Raw genomic sequence first — 22544 nt, forward strand, 5'->3', positions numbered from 1 at the left:
TAAAACAATTATTTCTATCTCGGATTTGTGGTCACGAAACCACTATTCGATTAGGCCCTAATTAGGGTTGTCACAATTCTCCCCCTTTAGAGATTTTCGTCCCGAAAATCTTACCGATAAAGAGGTTTGAGTCTTTGTTTCCTCATAGCTTCCTCGGGTTCCCACGTAGCCTCTTCTATCCCATGTCCGTGCCACAATACTTTCACTAAGGCTATACTTTTGTTTCTTAACTGCTTAACTTCTCGAGCCAAAATCTTTATTGGTTCCTCCTCATAGGTCATATCCGATCGAATCTCAATTTCGTTGGGAAATCACATGTGAAGGATCGAACGATAACGTCATAACATTGATACATGAAACACGTTATGAATCTTTTCTAACTCTGCGGTAAGGCCAACCGATATGCCATTGGTCCAATTCTCTCGATGAATCTCGTGCGGCCCAATAAAACGCGGACTCAACTTGCCTTTTCGACTAAATCTCGAATCTTTTCCATGGTGACACCTTCAAGAACACTTTATCACCCACTTGAAATTCAATCTCTTTTCTTTTTAAATCGCATATGACTTTTGTCGATCTGAAGCGACTTTCAAGCAATCCCGAATTACTTTTATTTTCTCTTGGTTTCTTTAACTAGATCAACTCCGTGAATCTGTTTCTCACTAAGCTCGGTCCAATATAAAGGAGTCCGACACTTACGACCATATAAGGCTTCAATGCGGTGCCATTTGTATACTTGATTGATAAGCTGTTATTGTAGGCAAACTCAATCAAAGATAGATATTTCTCCCAACTACCTCCAAATTCTAAAACACAGCATCTAAGCATATCTTCGAGTACCTGGATTACTCTTTCCGTTTGACCATCTGTTTGTGGATGAAATGCGGTACTAAAGTTCAATTTTGTACCCAAAGCTTCTTGTAACTTTTCCAAAATCTCGAGGTAAATCTTGGATCTCTATCTGATATTATAGACATAGGTACTCCGTGCAACTTCACAATTTCAGCAATATATAATTCGGCTAATTTATCAAGTGAGTAATCGATACGTACTGGTATAAAGTGGGCTGACTTTGTTAATCTATCAACCACTACCCAAACAACATCCTTCTTTTTAGGAGTTAAAGGCAAACCGGTTACAAAATCCATGGTAATCTTGTCCCATTTCCACTCAGGCACCATTACCGGTTGAAGTAATCCTGAAGGTACTTGATGTTCAACTTTTACTTGTTGATGATCAAACACTTAGTTACAAATTCGAAATGTCCCTTTTCATACACCCTGTCTGACTTCTTTAAATCATTATACATTTTGTGCTACGGGGTGAACGATAAACACCATTGTGCGCCTCATGTAATATTTTACGAATCAATTTATCATTTTTCGGCACACATATTACGTCTCGAAACATCAAGCAGTCATCGGTCCAACTCGAAAATCTGAGTCATAACCTGATTCGCATTGAGTTCTCTTGATCCGCAACTCACTATCATTCTTTTGAGCATCACAAATCAACTGGAGAAATAACGGTTTAGCTCTCATCTCTGCTAAAATTGACCCGTCATCAGACAATGCTAACCCGTGTTCATGGCTCTCAAAGTGAAAAGAAATTTTACGCTCAAGGCGTCAAGAACTACATTTGCTTTTCCGGATGATAATCAATCACTAGATCATAATCCTTTAATAATTCAAGCCATCTTGATTGTCATAAATTTAGGTCCTTTTGATTCATCAAGTACTTCAAACTTTTGTGATCAGTAAAAATTCGGCATTTTTCACCGTATAAATAATGTCGCCAAATCTTCAAGGCAAAAACAACAGCGGCCAGTTCCAAATCATGTGTAGGATAGTTCTTCTCATGCGGTTTTAACTGCCTCGAAGCATAAGCTACTACTTTGCCCTCTTGCATCAACACACATCCAAGGCCTGTCAATGATGCATCACTATAAATTACGAACTCCTTTCCTGACTCGGGCTGTACTAAAATTGGTGCTTCAGTCAATCGTGCTTTCAACTTTTCAAAACTCGTTGACATTTATCATCCATTCAAACTCAACATTCTTACGCAACAATTTAGTCATAGGAGAGGCAATTATCGAAAATCCTTCAACAAAACGCCTATAATACCCGGCCAAGCCTAAAAGCTTCTAACCTCAGATACATTCTTGGCGGTTTCCAATCAACGATCGCAGAAATCTTGCTTGGATCCACCGAATACCATCACACGAGACTATATGCCCCAAAAATCCGACTTCACGAAGCCGAACTCACTTTTACTAAACTTGTCAAAGCAGTTTCTTTTCTCTCAAGATCGCAATATAGTTCTCAAGTGTTCGGCATGTTCAAACTCATCTCGAGAATAAATTAAAATGTCATCTATAAACACTACTACAAACTTATCCAAATATGGCGGAAAATCCGATTCATTAAGTCCATAAATATGGTGGAGCATTTGTTAAGCCAAAAGGCATCACCGAAACTCATAATGTCCATACCTTGTCCTAAAGGCGGTTTTCGCACATCGACTCCTTAACTCTCGGTGATAGTAACCGGACCTCAAATCAATCTTTGAAAACACTGTGGCCCCTTTAAGCGATCGAATAAATCATCAATCCTCGGCAATGGGTACTTGTTCTTTATAGTCACCTTATTAAGGTAGCGGTAATCAATGCAAAGTCTCATTGAACCATCCTTCTTCTTCTGAATAATACAGAGCACCCCAAGGAGAGAAACTCGGTCTCACAAATCCCTTGTCCATTAACTCCTGCAACCGAGCCTTCAATTCTTTTAATTCATCGAGCCATTCTATATGGAGCAATCGAGATCGGTGCGATGCACCCAACAAATCAATGGCAAAATCTATCTCTCTGTTTGGAGGCAACCTGGCAATTCCTCCGAAATACATCCGAAACTCACAGACTATAGGTATTGATTCAAATTTCAGTTGAGACATCTCAACATTCATTACATAAGCGGATAAGCTTCACACCCTTTTCTCATGTATTTACGTGCGGACATGTGCGAAATCACCATAGGCAATTTATTTGATTCGTCTGCATTTCAACCCACGAATTTCTCCATTTTCACATTTTAACTCTAGTGTCTTTTGTTTACAATCTACCTTAGCATCATACAATGTTAACGGTCCATTCCCAAGATAACGTCAAACTCACCAAATGGTAACAACATCAAGTTGGCGGGAAAACAGTGACCTTGAATCATTAATGGGCAATTCTTGCAAACCTTGTCAACTAGCACATATTGGCCTAAGGGTTCGACACTTTAATCGTAAACTCAATAAATTCAACGAGCAACTTTTTATTGGATACTAAATTCATGCAAATATAGGAATGGGTGGACCGGGATCAATCAATGCAATAACAATAGTATCATAAAGAGAAATGTACCATAATGACATCGGAGATGATGCATCTTCTCGAGCACGTATAGCATAAGCTCTAGCAGTGCTCTAGCTTCGATCTTGCCGTTAAATCTTTCATCACAGTTCTACTACTAGTCCCACCTCCAGTATTTCTCGGTGGTCTACCTCTACTAGCGGTGGTATTACATCTAACACTCTGAAATTTTTCTTCTTTAACCTTCTCGGACAGTTTCTAATAAAATGCTCGAGAACCTTTTGAAACAAGCTCGCTTCGGTCCCCAACACTCACCATAATGTTGCTCGCCACATTGTCGACACTCGGGCTTTCTAGGTCGCACATTACCCACACTTGCCACCAAGTAGCTTGAGCTTTAGACCCGAATATGCTCTACCACGATCTCTGTAAATCCCCAATTGAAACTGTCATTCGAGGGTTTGTCTCTTTGGACCTCTTTGGTTGAGATTGAAATGGCTTACTTATCTGTCTTTTTCGACATCTCGAGCCTCAATAGCGACTTTTCTTCTTTCTTTGTTCAATTCTTGACTTTAAGAGCTCGATCAACCAATACTACAAATTCTTTCAACTCCAAAATCCTACAAACACTTTAATGTCCTCATTCAGCCCATCTTCAAATCTTCTACACATAATGGCCTCGGTGGACACACATTTACGGGCATACTTGTTGAGTCTTACAAATTCGCGTTCATACTCTGCGGCAGACATTTTCCTTGCTTCAATTCAAGGAACTCCTTCCGTTTTGATCAATAAATCGCTGACTTATGTATTTCTTTCTAAATTCTTCTGGAAGAAATCCCAAGTAACTTTTCTTTTGGCACCACTGCAACCAAAGTCTTCCACCGGTGGTAGGTCGAATCTCTCAAAAGTGATCTGACACACTTTAAGCATTCCTCGGTGTACATGAGAGCTCATCAAATACACGGTAGAATTTTCAAGCCGAATTCCGCTTTCTCGGGATCATCATCAACCTTTGCTCTAAACTCTTGCCCCTTGTTTTCGAATCTTGTCAACCGGAGGCTTGTTCATTCTTACCAAATTTATACCTTGAGCATTCAGAATCGCCCGAGGTATAGGAGGGAGTGGAGGAGGTTGAGCATTTGGATTTGCTCGAATAAATTCATATACCAATTGTTCATCATTTGGAGAAAGGCGTCCGAGCCTCATCTCCTTGTCCCAATGTCTCAGGTCTACTTTCCACAGTAGCGGTCCCTTGTGCGGAGAGCGGCGCATTACTAAAGATCATCACCGCAGTTCCTTCAGGATCCATTACTATATTAAAACAAAACACGTTTAGAATAATCGAGTCACCACACTATCACAATATTTTTATGGCATGTATAGCTAGACTTTTACACACACTTTATTAGTCCGAGAACCGACTAAACCATAGCTCGATACCACTAAATGTAACACCCTTACCCGTTACTGTCATAGGAACAGATACAAGGTATTACGAACATAACATATACCAAGATAGAAATATGTCATCCCATTTGATAATGCATCGTATAACATATATCTTGAACAATATTAGCCAACTTTTATGGCTTGTACAAAGTAATCGGTCGAGTCTTGTAACTAATATTTTAAACCTAGACAAATATGACACATAACAAAATAATTTTTGCCTACTATACATGCCATAATTCAAAACATTTAGTTCAAATACCCCAAAGTATGATAGTGCGGGTAGATCTTCACGATCCTTGACTCTGAGCAAGCTAGAGAACACTATAAGACAAAAGAGAAAAACGAAGTAAGCTTATAGCTTAGTAAGTAGTATGTAAATACTAATTTAAGAATCTAACATGTTTACACAACAATTCAAGTATGTCTACTTTAACTTCACTACTTATTCCACTTGATTAAGCTGTCTCTGCTGTGTCATATTCACTAAATAAATCATAACTCGAGTTACAAAACTCGAAATTCATATCCGTAAAATTTCCTGAATCTAGACTCATAAAGCTTCTTGCTAAATTTTTTTATAATTTTTGGTTCAGCAGATTAGTACAGTTTATTAGTTAAAGTTTCCCCTGTTACACAGCTCGACTGGCCTGACCTCTGTCCACTACGAATTGAATTTCTCTCAGTACATAACTCAAACAACCCTGAAGTCTGTTGTATTTAAAACTAGTCTCAATAAGGAATTTAGGCATGTAAACTATATTTCTTAGTTTGCTTTGTACAATTTTAATGATTTTTCAAAGTGGAAACAGGGGATCACGTATTCATCCTGAGCAAGTCAGTTACAATTGTAAATATCTCAAAATATAGAATTCCTTTGCTTGCCCTGCTTTTTTATATGAAAGTAGACTCATTAAGCTTTAATTTCATATCTCATTCAACCTCTAATTATATTCCTCCTATTTTTGGTGATTTTTCAAAATCACGTCACTGCTGCCATCTAAAACAGTTTTAATACTAATTTCACTCTTTCACACATTCTTTATGCTAACCTCATTTTATCGTATATATGTATATGCCACAATTCATTTTCACCACATTTCATTCACTATAAGTGTAGGTCCAAACCACAATGTCACCACAAAACCATCCCATTGAACAATTCGGATCAATCCTCGATATTTAACGGTTTGACACACCCCACCATCATACTTCATTTAGTTCGGCTCTCTTGTACACATGGGGAACACTTAGTACCACTCATGCGACCTAGCCGATTTGTCTCGTAGCTCTCTTGTCTACATGGTGTCCTTCACTTGGAATCACGCATGCGACCTAGCTACATTTATCTTTCACGTAGCTCTCTTGTCTACATGGTGTCCTTCACTTGGAATCACGCATGCGACCTAGCTACATTTATCTTTCACGTAGCTCTCTTGTCTACATGGGATACATCTCGTATCACGCATGTGACCTAGCTACTACAGGGTGTCTCGTAGCTTTCTTGTACACATGATGTGCACTCATCATCATACATGTGACCTAGCTACGCTCCTCTATTTCATTCGATCTCTCCGAATGTTCAACCGGATCTCTCTCTATATTTATTTCCATTCTTCCCATAGTCAATTTATATTTTAACATCAGCTAGTATATTTATATAATAGGCTGAAATATAAGAATGTACATGAAATTATTGTAATATTTACATACAACTTACCTTGGTGCAAAATATGGAAATTTTGCAATTTAGTCCAAAACTTTTTCTTTCCCTGCTCGAGGTCGGGTTCAGCGCCTTTCTTGATCTATAATAACACATTTAGCTCATTTAATACTCATACTATTTATTTCAATCCAAAAATCACATTGTAGAAAAATTACATTTTGCCCCTAACTTTTACAAAATTACAATTTTACCCCTAGGCTCGGAATTTAATTTCAGCCCTTATTCTTATGTTTTATGATATGCTGAACATTTTCTCTTCTACAACAACATCAAATTCCCACTCTATCATATAGTTATGAACATTAGGTATTTTTACCGATTATCTTGCTTTTACTCGTTTTCACTTAAAACCGAGTAGCACAAATTATTTAACACAATTTAAAACCTCATATTCTATCATAAAACATCAAAATACACAAATTTCACCTATGGGTATTTTTCCAAATATGAACCCTAGGTTAAATTATTACTAGCATAAGCTTAATCGAGCTTAGGGATTCCAAAAGCGTAAAGAACATTAAAAGCGGGCTTAGAATCACTTACTATGGAGCTTGAAAGTTGAAGAATCCCTAGCTATGGAGAGAGTGAAGTTTGGCAGCAACTAAATGGGGAAGATGACTATTTTGTGTTATTTTTCCCATTTTATTTCATTTAATATCAAAATGACTAAAATACCCTTACTACTAAACTTTCCAAAAATTCCTTCCATGTCCTAAATTTGTCCATGAACTTAAAATTGGTAGAATTGCTATTTAAGACCTCCTAATAAATATTTCAAAACAATTTCATACTAAAAATTTCTAGTATGCAAATTTTGCAACTTATTCGATTTAGTCCCTACTTTCAATTTAAACACTTTAGGCATAGAATTTCATCACGAAATTTTCACACAATCATGCAATCATATCATAAACCCCAAAATATTTATAAAACAATTATTTCTATCTCGGATTTGTGGTCACGAAACCACTATTCCGATTAGGCCCTAATTCGGGTTGTCACAACCTTACCTTTCTCAATCAATCGAAATCGTCTCTCATTAGGAAGGTAATAAAATACTCATTGGATGTTTGTCTCCGTGATGATCTTGTTCCCATCCTTTGACTTGGGGAAATTTACTCCCGTTGGTCTCGTTCTATCCATTGGTCCAATCGCTCTCGCATTGGTTTTAGATGTCTTTGGAACATTCAACCCACCTCATGAATAAGTGCTTGATATGTTGGGTCGAACAAAACATCACCATCATGAACAATCCTTTCAGAACTTTGAGACATAGTATCTTGATCCTCACAACAAAAAGCCTCACAATCCCACTAAAAAGAAAGGAAATACTCCACTCATGTTTCACTTGAATTTAGGCTTTTGTCACTCTAATGATCTCACGATCTCTTGACTTTTCCACTCAAGTTCGCTTGTCTAAGTTCTCAAGTGACTACTTAGACTAAACAACAATCATTGTGGAGTCGGCTTGCAAGAGTAACATTTTGTCGGGTAGGAATTAATATTCGGGACAGAAAGGTAGGCTAGAAACAAATTGAAAATGGTTTGAAGTGTGGCCGAATGGTTAGATGAAACAAATGGAGTAGAATCGAGCAACAGTAACTTTTTTTTGTTTTTTAAACTAGCTTCTTTTTTTCTTTTTCTTTTTTTTTTAAAAAAAATAAACGAATTTTGTACTGCCAAATGATTTTCAAACTTGAACTTGCAAATTGATGCTGAATTTTTTTTTGAATTTTTTTCTAATTTTGGGAGTGAGAAAATGTCAAGAACTTACTTCATTTTGCTAGCCCTGATACCAAATGATACCAACTAGTTTCGGTGATGATTTGAGTCGTTTAAATGCCTGATCGTAAAATTAAGTAAGCCTAAGTTGTTTTCAAGATTTGGTTCGAAAATGGAAAAGATAGATTAGAAACAAAGAATTTTTAAATTGGTTTAGGTGACAAAATAAAGATTCGGCCAGGGCTGAAGAAGGAACCAATATTATAAGTTAATATTGACCTGAGTCTTATACAAGCTTTTAGGTTGAATAAATGGAAAATGATAAGGATAGTTTGAGGGAACCTTGACCCACTATCTATGTGAAGATAGGAACCGAAGGTATAGGTGAACGCCACACTCCGAATTGAAGTGATAAGTTCGAAACAAGACAGAAATGACACCACAAGAATACTTGATAAGTCAATTCAGTCGAGAGGGAACTATGAGAGTTGAACACTTACAAGTTTGAATAAAATTCATCAATTGAGCAAAAGTTTATTGTCTACCCGCAAATGTTTACAAAGCTAGCTATTTCTAGGCTGAACATGTTTCAGCCAAATGGACACAAAGTAATCAGCTCAATTAAGCTTTTAATTAGTTGAAATGACTATTAAAATGAATCAACATGTCTTTAGACAAGTCCTAGACATAGGTGATGCCAACAGCTTGGCTATTAGCATTCCCAATCAGCTAATCAATTGGATTTAATGAGCTGAGCTGAATTCAACAAGTATTTGATCAGCCAAGGCAATATGGATGTAATGAATTCCTCTCTTGGGAAACCGAAAGTGCAGCAGCCATTTGTAATGGAATTGTGGTGCAAAAACAACCTTTATGGTGTGAACAACCAAATTTGATAAGCCTTAAGGTGTGAACTTGGCTTGAAGCTTCCTTGAACATCCCTTGTAGTTTTCTAAGTCATTTAGCTTAATTGGAATAAATAGTGAGCTAAATGGACTTGATTAAATTCGGCCAAGAGGTGTGAACTTGCTTTAATGTGCTGCTTTGATTAACTGAATAGTCCTTAGCTATTAAATCAGCTTGGGCACTTCAATAGGCTTTGGGTGTGAAAACTCAAAACCGAACAGCCATAAGTGTGAAAGGAACCTCCAACAAGTGTGAAAACACTTAAGGGCTGTTGGAGAACACAATGGGCAGCTTGGGGAAGAGAAATCAGCAACTCAATGGCTCTTAGACTAAACGAAGAGGTGCTTGGAGCATCTCAACCATCAGCACACCATATTTAAGCTATCCATGCATGTACCTAAAATAATTATATTCAACAAATTAATTCAGCTAGGACATATTAAATTCAACTAAGCAAATTTAATTCAAACATGAATTCAATTTGTCTCAAACTTAGACACATTAAAAACAATTATTAAACATGTATTAAACTTTAATTATAATGTCCAGATTATGACACATTTAAACACAACATTAATTATTTGAGCTAAAGAAACTAATTTAACTAAAACCCAAATTAAAAGTTCATTCCAGCAACGAAATAATGCTATGTTAAAAATGAGCTAGATTTGAGCTCAATAAGCTACGAATGAGCTAGATTCGCTTGTAGAAGGTTGTAAGGCATGCTCGGGTGACTTGTCCATGATCGTTCAATTATCCCAGCAACATTTTCTCCCCACACTCAATCAATTAAAGCTTGCAAACAAATTAACAGCTTCGTTTTGCGCTTGGGCCACTCGTGTCTAGGCCATTCCTGGTGTCGTCAAATTATATCAATACATGATGCGGCTGGGATCGCATCAGTTTCATTATGCATGTTTTAAGTACATTTTGAATGCTTGAATATAGGTACAAATGGCTTGTGCGTGTAAGCTTGTTTTTGGTGAGAGAATTGGCTTGAAAATGGCCTATTTCTTGTCCACACGGCCTAAGACACCGGCATGTGTCTCAATTGTGTGTGACACACGGCCACGCGACACGGCCATGTGTCCCTTGTAGTTTTTAAAAGGTTATATTTCTAAAGTTACATGGGTAAGGGCACGGCCATGAACACGGTTGTGTGTTCCTGCTTCAAATGCCTACACAGCGTAAGACACGGGCATGTGTCTCACCTGCGTGAGTCACATGACCTGGCCACATGGCCGTGTGATCCCTACAGTGTAAAACATTCTATCTTTTTCTATAAAGTTCTAAATGTTTCCGATTTAGTCCCGAATCATTTCTAAAGTGTTTCTATGGCTTCAAGGGCTCATAAAAGAACATTGTGTATGAGTTTGATTGATAGTTGCCATGATTTATGAAATGTTCGAAATCAATTATTTTAAGCTTTAAGTTTTTGGTAATGCTCCGTAACCCTATTTTGACGATGGATACAGGTTAGGGGTGTTACATTTAGTGGTATCCGAGCTATGATTTAGTAGGTTCTCTAAATAAACGTAGCATGTATAAAGTCTAGAAATACATGCAATTATATAACCTGTGATAGTGTGATATCTCCTAACGCTAATGAGACTTGTTTTGATTATAGACAGAGATGTTTTCCAACTGAGCTAATTTTGATAATGCTGAAAGCGATACTCACATGTATAAGTAAAACGTTGTTAAGGATGAGTAGAAACTCATGAAGGTATGAATAAATGTTTATATTCTTATGTTAATGATGAATATTATGTTATGTGTATATAAATGATAGTCAAATTTAGAGGCTTTACAACCTTCATCCCCTCACCCTTAATGTCTTATACAACAGAATTTACAAGATTTTTGTTAATTAAGCCCACAAGTATGAAATCGAAAAGTTCAGTGGTTGAATGAATAATAATGCAGTCAGAGCCGGGAATGGGTTAGTAAGTAAAGAGAGTTTTAGAAGAGATATTAGATTTTTTTCTGAAGATCATTCGGGATACGCAATGTTGCTGTTAAGAAGAGATTAATCACAGGTAATCGACTTATTCATGTATGGTGTCTAAAGAATATGTTAACCAGAATTTCTTTGGAACTAATTTCTTTAGTGGAACAAGATAATGTGGAATTATTGATGACGATAGTAGTTAGAGGAATAATGTTTGAATTGTAAAGATATTTGAATGCAGCGATTATAGTCAAGTATCTTACGACAATGTCTTCTAGGTATTCTATATGTTCTTTTATCTTCAGAGATATTGAAATTGTTCATCTTCAGATGTGATTCTTATCAAATGAGAATGCTAGCTAACCAAAATGTTAAACAGAAGTATTGTTAATTTGGCTGATTAATGATCGGTATTGCTCTATCTTTCTTTGGCATTCTATTTTATTATGTTCGGTAGAAGATTCAACGATAAGACTCGTATGATGTTATTTTATTTCTTCTACTGATTGATGCTCTAAATTATAAATAAATGCAATTTATGTTGTCTCTATTACAACTGTTTCCATTGCGCATGATCGATATTTTTCTTTTGGATTTTCTCTAGGGTATTATCAATCTTTTTATCATTCAATAGGGGTTGTATTCTCAGAAATTTAGTAGAGCTTCACATCTTGGATTTCATTATCTCGGTTTTCTTATCATTCTTATTGTTTAATCTATCAAACATGGTTCATTTGTAAAGGATATTCATTGGCCAAAGGTAATCACATCTATTACAGTTATAATTCCTAGTTAAATCATGAGAGCACAGTGATATAGATCTCAAATTATAGAAGTTGTATTACTACACTGATTGTTATTGGGGCTACCTTCAATTTTTCTCTTTTTCCTCGGATTGCACTATTGATATTTAGGGTATTGTTCTACCTATACAATTGAAACATCAGTCATATTATAGCACTATGGTTTTAATTCATCTGATGGTTGTGGCTTTGGTATGGTTCAAAGTTCTGATGTTAATAATTGAAATTGTTTCATTATATATCCCATTTCTAGCTTACACGAAAGGAATGGGTAATGACAAAAGTGTAGACGGTGGAAGATTGAGCTTAAACTTGTATATTGGTTTTCATTCCCCAGGTAATCTTGATTTATATTAACAAGTTAAAACAAGATGTTATGTTTCGTTTGAGTTAATGCAGTTTGTAGAGATCTTTGGATTATGATAGACAGTATATTTGGATTATCTTGACAACAAGAAGAAAGAATTATTCTGAAATTTTATTTTTCGATTGATAGATCTACTCAATTGTGTTATTCAAAAACGAGTTATTCATTTGAAAAGTTAGGTAAGTTGTTTATATTTGAGCTTATTTCTCGATTCAGGAATAAATTTATATGGATTCACAAGTAAATAGACAGATAGTCAGAATAAGGGATTCATATTCTAGAAGACATGATACAGAAATATATCTATCAGATCCGTTATAATAGTGAAATGTTATTATGGGTTAAAGTCATCTCAATATTTGAAACTATTGCACTTGTGTTAAATGATATTGCTTGACGCTTTCCATGAAAGGGAAACAAATATTAGTTGAATGTGACAGATACAAACATGTCAGAAACATCAATCAAAGTTTGATAATCTGGGTTTCTCAGTTATGTTTCGTCAGGCGATCACTGGGAATTCCTTGGTAGTTATACTACTAATGATAAAGTCATGATAGGAGAGCATCATAGCTATTCAGTTAAGTTCTGATAGTATCAAGTTTTAATATGAGTTCTGATGTGATGATTTTTTTCAGGTGAGAAATTTCGAGGACGAAATTTTCATAAGGAGGGAGAGTTGTAACAACTCGTTTTTCAGTATTGTCAAAAACAGTGGTTTCAGGGCCACCAAATCTGACGAGTAAGTTCTTAAATATTATTATTTAATATTTAAGAGTCAAACATGGTTTTAAAAATATTTTTTATTTGATAATTTATGTTAAATAAATGATTTCTAAAGTTCAAGTGGTAAGACCCTGAGGTCAAGTGGTTCTAGAAAATAAGGTATCAAGACCTCGTTTCTACAAACCAAGCTGTAAATATTTTTATAAATATTTACAGAGTGCAATTAAGGTGGTATTAAAGTTTCGTTGAAAAATTTTAACGCTTTGATAGTTAATTAAGCGAAAAGGACTAAATCGTAAAAGCTAAAAAAGTCAATCGTTATTAGCTTAAATGTGCTAACTGATTAAAGAATCATAATAGGATGGCCTTAATGGGTAAATTGCCTATTCTTAAGATGGTGGATGGGTTAAGTTATAATTTCCTTTAATTTATATATGTTTTATACATTATTTTTAATATTAAAATAATATAATAATGCTAAAATAAGAAAACATAAAGTTTTCTTCTTCATTTTCATTTTGTTCACCACAGAATTCACCATGGAAATGCTTCAAGGTTCGGCTTGGCACATGGCCCGGCACACGGGCGTGTGGCTTGGTCGTGTGAACCAAGTCAAAGAGTTACAGGGGCACGGATACGGCCATGTGTCCCTGCTTTGAATGCCCACATGTCCTAAGACATGAGCGTGTGTCTTAGCTTTGTGAGTCACACGGCCTGGCCACACAGTCGTTTGACCCCTATAGTATGAAAAGTTCTATCTTTTTCTATGAAGTTCTAAATGTTTTTAATTTAGTCCCAAATCATTTCTAAAGTGCTTCTATCGCTTCAAGGGCTCGTAAAAGCGACATTGTGTATGAGTTTGATTGTTTGGCATGATTTATGAAATATTCAAAATCAATTTTTTTAATCTTTAAGTTTCCGGCAATGCTCCGTAACCGTATTCTAGCGACGGATATGGGTTAGGGGTGTTACAAGATTTTTTTTCAATCTGAAGCTGCTTTCAAACTGTCTCGAATCACTTTAACCTTTTCTTCGGTTTCACGTATCAAATCAATCCCTTGAAGCTTTTTATCATTGAGCTCAGTCCAATATAATGGAGTTCGACATTTTTTACCATACAAAGCTTCGTACGATGCCATCTTTATGCTCAATTGATAACTATTGTTGTATGTGAATTCGACTAACGGTAAAAATATCTCCCAGTTACCTTTGAACTCTAACACACAGCACCGAAGCATGTCTACAAGTATCTAAATCACTCACTCAGACTGATCGTTGACCTGAGGATGAAACATGATATTGAAATGCAAATGAATACCTAGAGCCTCATATACCTTGCTCTAGAATCGAGACGTAAATTGTGGGTCTCTATCAGAAATAATAGAAACTGGCACACCGTGCAGTCTGACAATCTCTGCAACATACAACTCTGCTAATCTCTCGAGTGAATAATCTGTATGTACTGGAATAAAATGCACAGATTTCGTCAAATGATCAATAATAACCTAAATAGCATCTTTCTTTCTTGGTGATAGAGGCAATCCCGGTACAAAATCCATCTTGATACATTCCCGTTTCCACTCTGGAATCATCACTACTTGTAAGAAACCAGAAGGTACCTGATGTTCAGTTTTAACCTGCTGACAAACTAAACATCTCGATACAAACTCTGAGATCTCACGTTTCATACCCGACCACCAGTACATTTGTTTCAAATCACCGTACATTTTATTGCTATCGGGATGTACATATAAGCTACTATTATGGGCTTCCTATAAAATCTTCTGAATGAGATGAAAATTTCCCGGAACACAAATTCTACCTTTAAAATACAAACTATCATCAGACCTAATTTAAAAATCTAAATTAGGAGTCGTCCCAATCTGTTTTCATTTAGCTATCAACACATCATCATTTTTCAGAGGTTCACAAATTTGTTGCAAAAATGTCGGTTTAGCTTTCAGCTCAGCTAAAATCGATCTGTCATCAGTCAACATCAACCGCTTGTTCAAAGCTCTCAAAACAAACAGAGATTTCCTACTCAAAGTATCAACAACTACATTTGCCTTTCCCAGATGATAATCAACGATTAAATCATAGTCTTTCAATATTTCAAGTCATCTGCATTGTCTCAAGTTCAAATCTTTCTGTGACATCAAGTATTTTAGACTCTTATGATCCGTGAAGATATGAAATTTTTCTCTGTATAAATGGTGTCGCCAAATCTTCAAAGCAAATACAATTGTCGCAAGCTCTAAATCATGCATCAAATAATTTGTTTTGTGTGGCTTCAACTATCTAGAAGCATACACTATCACTTTGCCCTCTTGCATTAGAACACAACCCAAACTGTTTAACGATGCATCACTATAAATTACAAATTCTTTACTCGACTCTAGCTAAACTAACACTAGAAACTTGATTGACAATACTTTTAATTGATTAAATATTTGCTGACATTTCTCGGACCGCTCAAACTTAACATCTTTTTGCAACAATTTTGTCAATAGTGTAGCAATGATCGAGAATACCTTGACAAATCTTCAATAATATCCGGCTAATCCCAGAAAACTTCTAACCTCAGATACATTTCTAGGAGGTTTCCAATATACCATGGCTGAAATCTTGCTCGGATCAACTCTAATGCCCTCGATTGATACAACATGTCCCAGAAACCCAACTTCCCGAATCCAGAACTCACATTTACTAAACTTAGTGAACAATTGTTTTTCATGCAAAGTTTGCAAAACAATTCTCAAATGCTCGGCATGTTTAGTCTCATCTTGTGAATAAATCAAAATATCATTAATGAATACCACCACGAAGCTGTCTAAGTACAATCTGAAAATTCTATTCATCAAATCCATAAATATTGCAGGTGCATTAGTCAAACCAAACAACATCACAAGAAATTCAAAATGTTCGTACCTGGTCCTGAATGCGGTTTTCGGCACATCTGAGTCTTTAACTCACAACTAGTAATAACCAGAACGAAGATCAATCTTTAAGAACATTGTCGCACCTTTCAACTGATCAAAAAAATCGTTAATACACAGTAATGGATACTTGTTTTTTATCTTGACTTTGTTGAGCTGTCTATAATCGATACATAGTCGCATTGATCCGTCTTTTATCTTGAAAAATAGAACACAAGGAGAAAAGTTGGGTTGAGCAAAACCTCTATCTATCAACTTTTGCAACTACGCTTTCAACTCTTTCAACTTTATAGGTGTCATTCTGTAAGGAGCTATTGATATCAGAGATGTTCTTGGCACTAACTCAATAGCAAACTCAACCTCCTCGATTGGCGGTAACATGGGTAATTCCTCTAGAAACACATTTGGATACTCATATACCATTGGAACCAATTCTAGCTTCAACTCAGAAAATCTAGAATCAAATATATAAGTGAGATATGCTTCAAAACCTTTTCTAACATACTTCTATGCTGACATAGTCGATATAACATTAGACGTACTATCCAGTCTATTTGAATCAATCTAAAGCATTTCACCATTGTAACACTTTAACACAATAAGCTTTCATGTATAGTACACCATGACATCATGCAGAGTCAATGTAACACCCCGTACCCGAGTCCGTTACCGGAGTCGAACACGAGGTGCACACAGACTTAACTTAATTATTTTCACAGTCCATTTAAAATTTCGAGACAAAATTTGTTCTTTGCGTCCTTTATGCCTTAAAAATCATATCTTGAGTTTCAAAACTCGAAAATCAGTTTCGTAATTTTTCCATGAAACTAGACTCATATGTCCATCTACAGATTTTTTCTAGAATTTTTGGTCGAGCCAATTAGTACAGTTTATTAGTTAAAGTCTCCCCTGTTCCAGGGTTCGACTACACTGACCTTCATGCATTACGACTTGGATATCTCCCTGTACAGGGCTTCAATACTTATGCCATTTGTTTCTATAGAAACTAGACTCAAAGAGGAATCTATACATATATGAAATGACTCCTAATTATCTCTGGTTAATTTATAATGAATTTCCAAAGTCGGAATAGGGAATCCAGAAACCGTTCTGGCCCTGTTTCACGAAAACCTAAATATCTCTTAACATACAACTCATATGACCGTTTCGTTTCTTCCATATGAAAGTAGATTCATCAAGGTTCATTTACATAATTTATTCAATATTTAATTCCGTTCCTGCTATTTTTAGTGATTTTTCACATCCACATCACTGCTGCTGTCAGCATCTGCTTTTGAGGTAGACTTTACCTATTTCATTATTTCCATGATTCAATTAGCCCTTTTTTGCATACATAGCACAAAGTATGATCATGATTAACCATTCCAATGGCTAATCGTTTCCAAACATTTCCATACCTCTTAATGATCAACATACAAAATGATTATAGTACTATGCTAAAACGTATATAAGCCATTTTCGCATGGCTATCCAAATTTACACAAAATCCATGGGTACATGACCAACAACAAAAGGGTAGTCCTATACATGCCATTTCAAAGTTCAACCAAAATTGTACCAAAGGGGCTTTGATAGTGTGGGAGACTTGACTTCCAAAATCCCGAGTCCGATGGTGACGAGCCAAAATCTATAAAACAGAGAAACAAAGAAACGGAGTAAGCAATTTATGCTTAGTAAGTTTTGAGCAAGGGATTCGGCACAACAAAAGCATGGCATTCATATAGCTAAACGGATAATTTCATATGCACAAATTCTCAATATCATACTTACTTCACATTACCAACCCTTATGTTCATACACAAAGATCAACTTAGCCGAAGGCGGTAGCTTGTTTATCAACCGACGAATACTTATTTGTAAGGGCTCAACTAATTCAAAGCACATACGAAACATACCTCATTGTTGGGATTTCATAGGTGTATTAACTAAAATTTTTACAACAAGTTCATTCATTCCCGAATCACGTACCTTCGGAGTTTAACCGGATATAGCTACTCGTTCAAATACCTTGGGACATAGCTCGATTATAGTAGCTCGCACAAATGCCTTCGGGACTTATCCGGATTTAGTAACTCGAACAAATGCCTTGGATCTTAGTCGGATTTAGTAACTAGCACAAATGCCTTGGATCTTAGTCGGATTTAGTAACTCGCACAATTGCCTTGGGATCTTAGTCCGGATTTAGTAACTTAGCACAAAGCCTTGGGACTTAGCCCGGACATCATTCGAAGAACCATGCACACATATAGCAATAAATCATGACACATCCATATTTCATTTTCATTACCAAAGCTCAACACAAGACACTTATCATATTTACAATTTCGGCTCAATAGACACATACAAAGAGCATGATTTTGATTTACTTAAGACATAATTCAATCGAATCATAATTTAAGTTCCATTACTCGAAAACTTACCTCGGATGTTGTCGAGCGATTTCGATGGCTATTCGACCACTTTTCCTTCCCTTTATCGGATTTAGTTCCCCTTTGCTCTTGAGCTTAAATTGACAATTAAATTGATTTAATCATTTGAGTATCAAAAAGAGGAACTCAAGGTACTTAGCCCATATATATTCATTAGACATTAAAGTCACATATGTACAAAATCATGAATCTAACTCAACACAATAGTCCACACTCTCTTTTAGCCGATTATCTAAGCCAAGAATAGGCATCAATATGCTTGCCTCTAACCGAATGCATGCACACCAATCCACCTCATGTGGCCGAATATGCATGTCCATGTTGAGGCCAATTATACACTTAATACCACACATAAATGGCATACATTTTACTAACTAACGCATTCCATATTGTAACTCGATACGCATCAATCATTTACTTCATAACCGAAACATCATCATATGTAAATATATACCTTGAGATAGTATATACGTCATACCAATACATCATGTGCAAACATATATATATATATATATGCAAGAGCCGAATCACAAGTTGATTATAACCAAATATAAACATATATCCAAAACACAAATCTTACCTATCATGCAATAAGCATAAATCATGCTTATGGATATACCATGGCCGAATACATCACAACACCATACCATTTCAATTTTTTGGTCATGGTTAAACAAAGAACTTAATGTCTCACTCAAAAATGCTAAAAAGAAAATCCAAGAGTCATCAATCTACCATCACATGTATCATTAACAAGCTTCATATTTAGCATGCAATGGCATTAACACAAAATCCACCTTGGCCGAATATCATCCCCATGACATAGCAAAGTTTTGAACCATGGGCTAATTAGAACTCAAGCTAGCAACTAAAAACATGCATGAATCTCATGGCACAACCTCAAACATACCTTAATCTAGATACAAGTATGGCCAAACCTCCTCCTAATCCTCTTCCAAACCAAACATGAAGCAAGAACTCCTTTCTTCTTCCTTAGAATTTTCGGCCCAAAGGAATGAAAAAGGATGAACAAATTTTTTTTTCTTTTTCTTCAACTCACGGCAATGGGGGGGGGGGTAACACTCACACATTCTTTCTTTTTTTCTTTTCCATTTCTTTATTACTCATACTCATTAATTTATTTTTTTCCTCCCATGATGCACCAACATAACATGTCTATGACATGTTTTGCCCATAATCCTTTGTCATGGCTGGCCACTAGCAATTAAAAAGGGGTAAATTGACATGCAAGTCCTCCCTTTTGATTACATGCACTATTAGGTCCTTATAGGTTAGCCTATCACATTTCAAAAGTGTCACACAAGTCCTATTGACTAAATTCACATGAAATTTACTAAATCGAAACTTAAAACTTTCACACATTCATAATCACATATTTTAGTCAATAAATATTGTATTCAAATAATTCGGTGACTCGGTTTAGTGGTCCCGAAACTGCTTTCCGACTAGGGTCACTTTAGGGCTGTCACAGTCAACCAATCCATACCAAAAATCACGTCAAACTCATCAAAGGGTAGTAGCATTAAATTGGACAGAAAGTTACAACCCCAAATCATCAAAGGACAACTTTTACAAACTTTATCAACTAACACATACTGACCTAGGGGGTTTGTTACTTTAACCACAAATTTAGTGGACTCAAAAAAAATTTCTTACTTGACACTAGATTCGTTCATACATACGAATGTGTTGACCCCGGGTCAATCAAAGCAGTAACAATAGTATCAAAGATAGAGAATGTACTAGTAATAACATCTGGCACAGAAGCTTTCTCTCTAGCACAGATTAGATAAGCTCTAGCCGGTGCTCATGCTTCAAACCTCACAACAAAGTCCTTTGTCCCACTACGGCTATTACCTAGATTTCTAGGATTCTATAACGGTCTACCTGTCGCAGCTGTATTGCTCGGACAATCAACTTGAGCCTTTTTTTTGTCGGAGCTCTCTAGGCAATCTTGGATAAAATGTTCATACAAACCACATTTGAAACCTACCCCATCTTTCATCTTACACTCACCATAGTGTCGACGTCCACATTGTTAACATTCAGGCTTGTTACTCTTCACATTGCCTAAGCTCGCTACAGACGTAGCCTGTGGTTTGGAACTCGCGTGTTGTTTTCCTAAATCTCTACTGGATTAACTCATTGAAGCTGACGAACAATTATGATATTCTTTTGAATTCTTTGACGATGATTGATAAGATTTTCTCACTGATCTCTTACCTGAATCACGAGCTTCAAAATCAACTTTTTTTTAGTTTTTCTCAATTCTTCAACTTTATGTGCTCTGTCAACTAGAACAACAAATTCTTTCAATTCGAGTATCCCGACTAACAACTTTATGTCATCATTCAGGCCTTCTTCAAACCATTTACACCTAGCAATCTCAGTGGTATACATTCTAGAGCATACTTGTTCAATCGAACAAATTCTCTCTCATACTCAGATACTATCATCCGACCCTATTTAAGCTCGAGAAACTCTTTATGCTTCTTGTCAAGAAACCTTTGACTTATGTATTTCTTTCAAAAATCTATTTGAAAGAACTCCCAGTCTACTCACTTTCTCAGAACCACTGAAACCAAGGTGTTCCATCACTGATTAGTTGAGTCTTTCAATAAGAAAACAATACATTTCATGCATCCTACTTGTGTAAAAGAGAATTCATGGAAAACCCTAATCTTATTTTCTAAACAGAACTTAGTTTTCTCTGAATCATCTTCAAACGTAGCTATAAACTCTCCAGCCCCATATTTACGAATTTTATCAACTGGAAGCTTGCTCAACTTTACTGGTTCAAAACCCGGATGAACTACGGGGACCGGTTGGGGAACAGGTGAGGGTGGAGGTCGTTAAGCCTTCGGGTTTGTTCGTACAAACTCAATAAACCATTCATTCATCATTTGGAAGAAGGTTTTGTTAGCCTATCCTCCCCGGCCCTCAAATACAAGCTTACTGCCACTCGACGCTACTCGGTGAATTGAGACTTCCGCGTTACTTTCACCCTTATCAGAATCAACTCGGTTGGATGACATTAACTATATAAAAGAATAGTTCAAATTGAGTTAGGAATTATCACACTATTACATGTTATATAATGGCATGTATTTCTAGACTCGTACACGCTACATTCAGTCTGAGAATTGACTAAACCGTATCTTTGATACCACTAAATGTAACACCCTTAACCCGTATATCGCTGAAATAGGGTTACAGAACATTACCGTAGAAACATAACTTAAAACATTCATTTCCAAATAATTAATTAATCATAATATAATTCATTCATACACATGCATATCGTCTTTTATTCGAGTCATCGAGGCCTTAGAAACACTTTAGAAATGATTTGGGACTAAATCAGGAACATTTGAAACATTAAGGAAAAAGTTAGAAAAATTCACACTATACGGGTCACACGGCCATGTGGCTCACACGACTGAGACACACACCCGTGTCTCAGGCTGTGTAACATTCGAAATAGTGACACACGACTGTGTTCCAGACCGTGTCCGTGCCTGTGTACCTTTTTGACTTGGGTCACATAGCTAAGCCACACGCCAGTGTGCCAAACCGTGTAACACTCGAAATGGTCTCACACACTGGTGTGCCAGGCTGTGTGATAGGACGTGTAACTTTCAGAAAGTAACCTTTAAAACCTATAGGGGACACATGGCCATGTTGCATGGCCATGTGTCACACACGATTGAGACATACGTCCATGTCTTCAGCCGGGTGGACAAGAAAATGACCAAAACCAAGCCATTTCTTTCACCCATTAAAACATGAACCAACAAGAAACTTGAACATAAAATCAAGACTTAAAACATACCCAAATCATGCATAAAAATACCAATTTAATAAGCCATTTAAATCCAACCAATATGCTATATAGGCACCTCAAACACAAACAATCAAATATACCTAATCATATAATGCTTAGTAAGTTCGTAACTCATGAACATAGCTTACCATTTCAAATGCAAAACCTCATAAATTAAACATGAATCAATCCGACATAAGCTTGGCACAAACCTAAGCATCGTCAACAACAATAGTTAGTGCTTTAACACATAACTCAACAATATCCTCACATGGTAAGATATAATACATGAACATAGCACATTTG

Source organism: Gossypium arboreum, chromosome 13 (genome assembly GCF_025698485.1).
Source record: "Gossypium arboreum isolate Shixiya-1 chromosome 13, ASM2569848v2, whole genome shotgun sequence".
Classification (NCBI taxonomy): Eukaryota; Viridiplantae; Streptophyta; class Magnoliopsida; order Malvales; family Malvaceae; genus Gossypium; species Gossypium arboreum.